The sequence below is a fragment of the Hyla sarda genome, chromosome 9 (assembly GCF_029499605.1).
Source record: "Hyla sarda isolate aHylSar1 chromosome 9, aHylSar1.hap1, whole genome shotgun sequence".
Classification (NCBI taxonomy): domain Eukaryota; kingdom Metazoa; phylum Chordata; class Amphibia; order Anura; family Hylidae; genus Hyla; species Hyla sarda.
In genome coordinates, this window is record NC_079197.1 from 128,888,320 (window position 1) to 128,899,017 (window position 10,698).

Sequence of the window (10,698 nt, forward strand, 5' to 3'; positions counted from 1 at the left end):
TTTCTTAAAACTGACCCAGCAGAATTAAGCTCCAATGGCTGTATAAAAGTGCTAAATGCCCTTCTAGAGGTAAATTGTTAAATTCTGCCTGCCTGTAGCCACCATAAGGAGGAGTGTAGGCTGCATGCTGATTCATTGGCCCAGATTTATCAATCTGCCTTAAACCCAATCTGTCTGGGTTTTCAACAGTATCCAATCACAGCTCAGGTTTTATATCTTAATAGACTCTAGAAGAATCAAAGTTGAGCTGTGATTGGTTGCTGTGGGAAAACCCAGACAGTTTGAGTTTCAGTCCAATTGATAAACTAGGCCATTGAGACAGTATGTAGTGACCCATCTGCTCCCCCTAGAGGTGCCTGCAAGCAGTCAGAATTTATGGTTTATGGGTATACAGAAGATTTGAAGCTTTGCATCAAAATGGAGCTCCAGTAACTATCAAGAAGTATTATGAATTTTGGCCTAGTTTAGCATAAAACATGGTGTAAAAGGATAAATATTCCCTTTACATATCCATACACATGTGGCAATAGTTGACCAGATCTTTTAATGAAAACAAAATAACAGAAATAACATAAATGGTGACCAATAAATGAGATAAATGTCTGCCAAACAACTTGTCATTACAATTTCTCTAACCATATCTGACTTTAAGCAAAAAGTAAAACTGGCCATACATATTAGGTAAGCCAAACTCTTCAATTTATATTAGACCAACCATCTATTGGTTATAGCTGCCTACTGACTCTTCCCCGATGACAACTGTCTAATCCTATTATTATGGGAGAGATGTATGTGTGTGTAGGGAGATCGGAAAAAATAGCTGTTAACCAAGTGAGCCAGCTTTCCATAAACACTTGTATTATATGAAAGGACTCAGAACTCTTCTCCATAATGAGGTACTTGTTTCACGTATGCCTTACTATAGAAGATGGCAGAGTAGACATGTGAAGACCGTTTCCAGACCGTTTATCAATGCTGCTGTCCGATCAAGGAAAATTGAATTTGCCTGTCAATTGTAAATCTATCAGATTTTCTTTTTCATTCAAACTTGTTTCTCCTTTTGTATTTGACTTTTCTTTAGGCTGCCAGTATCGCCCTCTAGCTGGACAATTGTAATGGCCCTGCATACCGGCACAGTGTGACCAGCCAATCACACAGCAGATTTACCCTGTATAAGGAGCTACATTATGAGTAATGATCTGATGTATAATTATGCTATGTAAATTGGTTAATATGTATATGTTAGAGAATTGCTCATCATGGAACTCCTAAATATGTAAGAGACTCAAAAGGTGAAGGGTCACTTTGTAAGACTCCATAGCAGAGGGGGTTTTCTATTATACATTTCTTGAAACTTTAGATTTTTGTGGTCGGAAGCAATATACATATGAATATCACTTCACACTACAAATCGACAGCCCCTCGCTGCATGTGGAAACTGCTCCAACAATTGGTCTACCAGTCCAGTTAGATAACTCTCAATCCACCTAGACATGGCGGCCAGTATTTGTCATGTGCAACTGAGCACTACAAAATCTATGCAAAAATGTTTTTGTTTTTGTTTTTCAAAATATTTTTGACTATACATTTGGATATGGTCTGGCACTTAATAAAAAGAAATAGATTTACATTGAGGCAAGCATTTTCCTTATTAGCCTAATAGATATATTGCAGTTGTAATAAATTGCGTTTACCCCCGACCACATGACAATCGTTTTGCACTATTAGTATTGTATGCATTGAAAAGCAGCCCCCTTGTCATTCCCTAGCGGTCTTCACTATGCTCCTCTCCATACCTTGAAATAATGTCTAATTCTGCTTCAGAAGTTGCGGAAACCACATGTACGTAAAAAAATTCAGCTTCAATTTTTTTTTCTTTCTTTGACTTAATATTCTGTCACACACACAACAGAGTGAAATAACCAGACACAGAAGTTCTACTGTACATGGGAAACAGCTCTAATGTAGAGATCGGAGCCATTTGTTGCCATGGCTCCTTGTATTCTAGCAGATGAGGGGATGACTAAACCTATTGTTATAGGAAATGTTTTGCAATGATTCAACGCATAAGTCAATGTGCTTTGATAAGATTCTATCAATTTGTCTTATTTCATCTGTTAAATGAGCAACTGTTGAAACCATATTGTAAGTAGCCTAATATTCTGTAGCATCTCCGGCAGAACCGGATGTACAGTATTGACATACATACCACTGACAACCGTTCTTTTCCTTTGGGATAGTGGTGGCTTCGTACAGAATTTCATGATAGGTACATTATACAATGGACTAGGTCTGGATGCATGAAAGTGGCCATGAGTATGTTTGGCTCACATCAGGATTTATAGAGGAAAAGAACATTTTGTATGTGTAGTCAATTAATTGAAAGGGGGTCCAAAGTTTTATGTACATATCAATTTACATTACAATTTGCAATTTCTTCTTAGATTGTAAATCCTTAAGCTGGCCATACAAGTTGACTACATCAATACATTTTAGAAAGATCCCGACTGTCCCATGGTGTCCGATGTAGGGGAAAAAATGGGTTAAAGGAGTTCTATAGTGTAAGACAACTTATCCCCTATCCAACGGATAGGGGATAAGTTGGAGATCGTGGGGGATCCGACCGCTGGGACTCCCCCCTGATCTCCTGAACTGGGCCCCGGCAATCGGCTGGAAGGGGGCATGCACGGAGCGGCGGCCAACACGCCTCCTCCATGTATCCCATAGAGATACATTGAGGTGGCATGTCAGCCGCGGCTTCCTGCAGGGGTCGGAACAGCTGCTTCCGGCAGACTGCCAGGGCATTGTTCAGGAGATCGTGGGGTCTCATTGGTCGGACCTTTTGCGATCTATAACTTATCCCCCACCCTTTGGAAAGGGAATAAGTTATTTTTCACTGCACTACTCCTTTAGGTTTCAAAATGCCTGATCCTTTCTTTCTATGGAAGATGGTGGAACCAGGAGAAAGGGTTGCTGACCAAATGCACATTTGGCTGACACCTACCTCACCCAAATTGTAGACAAATTTAGACTCATACTAACACAGATCCACATGGGCAAATTCGGCATTTATAGATAAATGTATGTAACAGAAACAGATATGTCCAGTCTTAATAGCAATATATGGAAACAAAACTCTTGGACCCCCTTCAATGCCTGACCTGAATAAGAAGCACAGGTTGTGGATAGTGATCAAAAACCACAACTTACCTTGCATGTGTTTCTGTTTATCTGGGTCTAGATGTTAAAATACTGGATGGTGTAATACTGTGCACTGTACATGCTATGACATCCACTGTGTATAGCAGAACTGGCTACTACTATCTTACTACTGACACACAGCCTTGGATTCAGACAGCTCAGACCTGTTTCTCAGCTCTAGAATGTAATAAAGATCATTCCCTCAACTGTTACCAACAGGATGTACTTTTTCAGTTTTGTTTTGTTTTTTAGCCAAATTATATCGCTGTAGTGCTTGTATGTGCTTTAGAATCCTGCATAATGCTATTCATTTTAGTATGTTACTTCTATATTGTTGTTTATTTTTTGATCTTTTAATAAAGTATATAAAATTCTTGGTTACTTTTTTGGAGTTGTGGTCTTTTTATTTTAGTTCAGGTGGGCTTATCACATATGGGCAGGGTTGTAGCTCCCAGTAGGTAAGTGAGGCCTTTGCCTCAGGTAAGCTGCTGCCCCCCAACATGGACAGGAGCAGGGAGTCCGTCTGTAATATACTTACAGAAGTAGATTGTAAAGTACAATATAGCCTGATGCTGCAGGTTGCATGTGACCGCATTTCATTGCGTGGCCTGTTGGAGGAGTCCTTCGCCACTCCAGGTTACAGAGTAGAGGTGAGAAGTTTGGGGCCCAGCATGGGAGCAGAGAAAAAGTAAGTGAGATTTTTTATAATTTTTTGGGGGAGGACCCATTGGGAGAAGCTACCTACAGGGGCGGGTTGCTGCTTCCCTGTATATTAGGAAGATTCTAACGGGGTGGGGGGTGTATTACGTACATACTGGAGACTTTTAACTGATGGGGGGGGGATTATCTACCTACATACTGGGGGCTTCTAGATGAAAATAAGGCTTCTCTACCTGCCTACTTGAAACCTCTACCTAATAGGGGAGGATTTCCTACCTACCTAACAGCTAAAGGGTGTTCTGCCTAATGGGGCATTCCTATCCACCTACCTAATGGGGGCTTTCACCTAAGAGGGGTAAAATGACCTACCTACTGGGGGCTTCTACATTAGACATGTGCCATTTGTTTTGTAATAAATTTATTTTTTATTGTTTTTGTAGTTCTTGTTTTTATTCAAATCCATCCAAAAGTAAGAAAAAAAAAATCATATATTTAAACAGAACAGCTACTACGAATAGACAATATGAATAACCAGAACAAAAATTATTAAAATCAGAATGATGTAGCAGACTATTAAAATTACGAAAATTACGAAAAATTTGGTGGGAGGCGGAGCAGATCTTGTGACAAAGAGAAAAGTTGGGGGAGATTTATCAAAACTTGTGCAGAGGAAAAGCTGACCAGTTGCCCATTGCAACCAATCAGATCACTTTTATTTTTCAGAGGACTTTTTTTTTTAAATGACAGAAGTGATGTGATAGGGTGCTATGGGCAAATGCTCCACTTTCTTCTACTCGTGTTTTGATAAATCTCATCATATGTAACTTTACCAAAAAAATGCAGTTATGAATTAGTATCATACTAAAACAATAATTTCATTCCAGAATAACGAAGAGTTTAGAATAGCGAATGATGTCGAAAAACAAAAACAATGGAACAAAATTTTTTTTAATTAAAATAAGCTAAACCAATGGAAACATGTCTATTCTATAAAATTGGGGTGGACTGCCTGCCCGCCACCACCTAATCCCCCACCCTTTCCCCTAATACACTTACCTACTCACTCATACGATGCAGGGCACCAAGGGAGGCATTATTTGGGGCACTGAGGGTAAGAAAAAGGTGGGGGAATGTGCTACCTAAGATGTTTGTTGTCTGGAAGATTCTGCAGAGACAAGTCATGGTTGGAAGAAGTCTTCATGGCAAGAAGAAGAAAAAGAAAAGTCTTCAGTGGCGCATTTTTCTGTCCTTGTCTTCTACGTGAAAGGAGCTAGCTACAGCTCTGCATATGGGTAAAATATACACTACATTCTGTTGCATGATTTTTCTCTGCTTAGCACTTGAATGAAATAATACAAGTTAATAGGGACTGGCATGTTACAAGGGTTCATGCCAAGGACTCCTGCGTTTCAAGAGATGTCTCCACAGTGCCTTAAGATATTCCTGTGTTAGAGTATATGTTTACCTGTTAACACAATGACATAATGTACAGGAAAAAATACTAAACCAGACATACAGCCTAGAGCTGCATTCATAATTCTGCCACATCCAATCTCTGCCACACGCCTTAGCGGAGCTCCAATAATGCAGCAGGACAGTTTGTTTCTCATACAGCAGAGACTCGCACGCACACAGTCATTTCAACAACTTGAGACTTTCACTGGCAACAATTGCAGATGAAAATGATGAAAACAGTTCTTCCCAGAAAGTAGGAATAATGGTGGAGATTTATCAAAACCTGTTCAGAGGAAAAGTTGCTGTGTTGCCCATAGCAACCAATCAGCCTTTTTCAAAAATGAAAGAAGCGATCTGATTGGTTGTTATGGGCAACTGGGCAACTTTTCCTCTGGACAGGTTTTGAGAAATCTCCCCCATATGCAGACTGTTGCAATGGACCAATTTAAACACATCTTGTTAGGTTGCCGTCTCTAACTCGTGGTCACTCAGACCACTACTCTCAAACGGCATTCACCTGGTTAGACCAATGCACTTCACAGTCTCTAGTTAGGCCATTGCCCTGAGGAGACTGCATTACGTAGTTTCTGAATAGAAGCTGTGAGGAATATTCCTCTGTGACACTCCAGCAACAGAACAGGCACGGTCCAGGATTGTCCTTTCCTTGAATTTATTATCAAACCGAGCAGCACTTTTCACACTACCCTCTTTCTGCCCCCAGCAGGTACATTGGTTTGACAGACTTGGACAAAAATGTGACCAAATCTGGAGCTAAGATGTCCCCTCGAGAATGGGCAGATCACCTGCAGTCTGTTCTCTCACTATAGCAGCCTTCTTTGACTCTTCAAAACTAGTCTTAGACCTATTACATAATAGAGTAACACCACATGGACATAAGACAAATTATCCTATTTCAACTGGAGATCCTATTGGCCAGATCAATCAGGACCTTGGATGAACTGTCCCGGTGCCATGATGACCATTGATATAGTAGGTAAAGCAGTTAAAGGGGTTATCCAGGAAAAAAACTTTTTTTTATATATCAACTGGCTCCAGAAAGTTAAACAGATTTGTAAATTACTTCTATTAAAAAATCTAAATCCTTTCAGTACTTATGAGCTGATGAAGTTGAGTTGTTCTTTTCTGTCTAAGTGCTCTCTGATGATACATGTCTCGGGAAACGCCCAGTTTAGAAGCATATCCCCATAGCAAACCTCTTCTACTCTGTGCAGTTCCCGAAACAAGCAGAGATGTCAGCAGAGAGCACTGTTGCCAGACAGAAAACAACAACAACTCCACTTCAGCAGCTGATAATTATTGGAAGGATTAAGATTTTTTTAATAGAAGTAATTTACAAATCTTTTAAACATTCTGGAGCCAGTTGATATTAAAAAAAAAAAGTTTTTTCCTGGAATACCCCTTTAAACCAATCAGAAAAAGCTTAACATAGAAACTTCTAGCAGGTTTTTGAACTTTACTGCACTTCTACTCTCCTTGTATGCCCTCCAAATGCCTCAACTAATCACACATATGTTAGAAGGTGCATAACATTGTCATATAACATGTAAGCCGTATACTTCAGTAAGGGAATCCCAGTCCCCTTACATATACAAAAGACACCTTATCCTGAAAATACTGTTAAAAGATTACTGAGTAGTGATTAATAAAGAGGCATGTTGGCATTGTCAGCATTCTCATAAAAAGTTGTTACTCAGTACCTAATCATGCTCATGCACACAAACTGTTTATGTGTCTAGCACCTATATTTCTATCACAAATATCAGTTGCTCACTTGGTTATCATCCTGTGCTTTAGAGGGGCATGTCTGTCTCTTGACCTCACTCTGCATCTTCCTCCCTGAGTCTGCTGTGCTGGGTCTCTTCATCCAATCACTGCAGGCTGCTCTTTAACCCCCTCCTCTCTGTTTTGAGGTTGCAGTCTGATAGGACAGGAGTGAGCACAGAGTAGTGCTAGTCCTGCCCTCACTTACTGGACTTTGTCGGTGCTTGTGCCCTAGCTTAGACTAAAATGACGCTGCAGCTAAACAGGATTATGTTCTAAATGGTATGGGGACCCCTAGTGGTATTTTTTAAGTCAGGGTTTCTGTAAAAAGGAACAGGGGTGGACTGACACTCGGGCAGAGCTATGCTCATGGCCAACATTGCCATGCAACAAAACCCCATCCCCTCCCCCCTCGGCAACACGCTGATACGTCATGCCGACCCTTTACCAGCTCAGGGGCTGCTGGTACAGATGTGCGTCCTGCTGGCATGTCTGTAACTAGGCTGAAGGGGAGGCCCCACCGAGGATGAACGCGGCTGAGATTGTGGCACCGCTCTGGTCCTCTTCATCTTTGTCTTCAATCTACACAGTGCACCCGTGACTTCTGCCAGGCTGCCACTGGGGTAAGTGGCTGAAAGTCAGGCCAGTCTGGTTGGAGTCGGCTGCAGAGCCATAGGCTGTATCAGAGCATGCTGGGTGTTGTAATTAGTAACTGCAACTCCCAGCATTCCTTCACACAGCCTATGGCCCTGCAGCTTACCCAAAACTACAACTCCCAGCATAAAAAATAATAGTGTAATTGCTACATGCTGGGATTTGTAGTTTTGAGTCAGCTGCAGGGCCATAGGATGTGTGAAGGATTGCTGGGAGTGGCAGTTACTAACTACAACTCCCAGCATACCCTGATATAGCCTATGGCTCTGCATCTGCCCCAAACCTAAACTACAACTCTTAGCATGTTGCACCATAACCTAAACTGTACTACTATATAGTGCAACATGCTGGGAGTTGTAGTTTTGGTTTGGGGCAGATGCAAAACCATAAGCTGTATCAGGGCATGCTGAGAGTTGTAGTTAGTAACTAGCTGCAACTTTCAGCATTTCCTGACATAAATTAGAAGAAATAAAGTATAAAATGTGCCACAGAAACTGGAGAAACAGAGTAGAGCCCTGCGCGGGACTGGTTTTTCAATTCTGCTCCTGATAATTTTTTTCACCAATCCCGTCTGCTCCCATAAGGTGTTTGCTCCACTCCTGCCCACTCCCACTGAAATGTATGTCCAATCCCGCCCGCCCCCGCTAACATAGGAATGTATAGACACTAGGGTGCAATGCTCTGCACATACTCCCCATGTATAGCAGTGTGTGCAATATGTGCAGAGCATTGCACTCTAGTGTATGTACAGATGTGAATAGCAGTGACTGTGCAGACTTAGAGGCCCTGGGTCACTGACCGATGCAATGCTCTGCATATACCTGCAGAGAGAAGGGGTAGAAAAAGCTATCCCCACTAGGCGCTTTCTCCAGAGGAATAAAATAAAGGTGAGGGGAATCCTCTTAGTCCAATAAAACTTGTTTATTAAATAAACAAAAAGAAAATAACAGACTGCATCAAAAACAAGACGCGTTTCGGGTGTTGTACCACCCTTCCTCAGTTGCAGATGTGTCATGGATTCCCCTCACCTTTATTTTATTCCTCTGGAGATAGCGCCTAGTGGGGATAGTTTTTTTCTATCTCTTCTCTCTGCATCCTTCCTACTGGTTCCACGCAGCTGGCACCGGTCGAATCCCAGACGGCTTGCAAGTCTCCTAGAGTACCCCACTCACATGGGTGATATGCTTTATCTCAAGGCTTTATCCAGGTGAGAGTCCCATCACAGACCCCAGTACCCCCTGTCACTTGTCCTCCCCTCTGTCACTCCTGTCTTTACCCCTGTTCCCCCCATTCAGCCTTCTGTCACCTCTGATCCCCCTCTTCAGCCCTCCTACACCCCTGCTATACACATGGGGGTATGTACTACAGACACTAGGATGCAATGCTCTGCACATATCCTTATCTGTATAGCAATGTACAATGTGGGCGGGATTGGGCACAGATGTTAGCGGGAGTGGGCATGATTGGACAAAGATATTGCAGAAGTGGAGAAAACACCCTGCGGGAGCGGGCTAGAATGGGCTGATATTCACCGGGAGCGGGCAGGAGCGGGATGGAAAAAAAACAGTCCTGCGCAGGGCTCTACTTCTCTCTCCGACAAGGATCAGGAAGGAGGGAAGGAAGACCAGACAACGCTGAGAACAGTGAAGAATAAAATCTGGAATATAACACTTGCATTTTTGGTAACAAATACTGTATTTATCGGGGTATACCACGCACCGGCCTATAACACGCACCCTCATTTTACCAAGGATATTTGGGTAAAAAAAGTTTTTTACCCAAATATCCATGGTAAAATGAGGGTGCGTGTGTGCGCGTGTATACCCCGATATACCCCCAGGAAAGGCAGGGGGAGAGAGGCCGTCGCTGCCCGCTTCTCTCCCCCTGCCTTCCCTGGGGTCTAGAGCCCTGCTGCCGGCCCTTCTCTCCCCCTGGCTATCGGCGCCGCTGCCCGTTCTGTCCCCCTGACTATCGGTGCCGGCGCCCCACTGCCGGCGCCAATAGCCAGGGGGAGAGAAGCGGCGCCGACAGCCAGGGGGAGAGAAGGGGCAGTGGCACCCATTGCCGGTGCCGCTGCCCCGTTGCCTCCCCCCATCCCCGGTGGCATAATTACCTGGGTCGGGTCCGCGCTGCTGCAGGCCTCCGGCGTGCGTCCCCTGCGTCGTTTGCTTTGCGCTGCACGGCGCGGCGCATGACGTCAGTGCGCCGCGCCGTGCATAGCAACGAAGCAGGGGACGCACACCGGAGGCCTGCAGCAGCGCGGACCCGACCCAGGTAATTATGCCACCGGGGATGGGGGGAGGCAACGGGGCAGCGGCACCGGCAATGGGTGCCACTGCCCCTTCTCTCCCCCTGGCTGTCGGCGCCACTTCTCTCCCCCTGGCTATCGGCGCCGGCAGTGGGGCGCCGGCACCGATAGTCAGGGGGACAGAACGGGCAGCGGCGCCGATAGCCAGGGGGAGAGAAGGGCCGGCAGCAGGGCTCTAGACCCCAGGGAAAGCAGGGGGAGAGAAGCGGGCAGCGACGGCCTCTCTCTCCCCCTGCCTTTCCTGGGGGTGTATCGGCGTATAACACGCACATAGACTTTAGGCTAAAAATTTTAGCCTAAAAAGTGCGTGTTATACGCCGATAAATACGGTACTACAACAATTTTGGGGCAGCTAAAGAGCCTGACAACATTAGTTCAATTCCAGTTTTATTCTTCTACAAATAGTTTCTGAATATGTCTTTTTAAGTCATCTTTTTACCCAAGTACTTTCCAAAAGCATAAACTTCCCCTAACTTATTATTAAGTGTTTTTGGGAAGTCCACAACTAGCCATGTGCTGAAGTTCTCCCTTTGCATTTGCATGTAACTGTTTTGTACATACTGGAGTTTATTTACTAATGTGATCCCGAGTCTTTTTTGTCAGCTTTTGCGCCCAAATTGTGTTGCACGTCCCTTGCG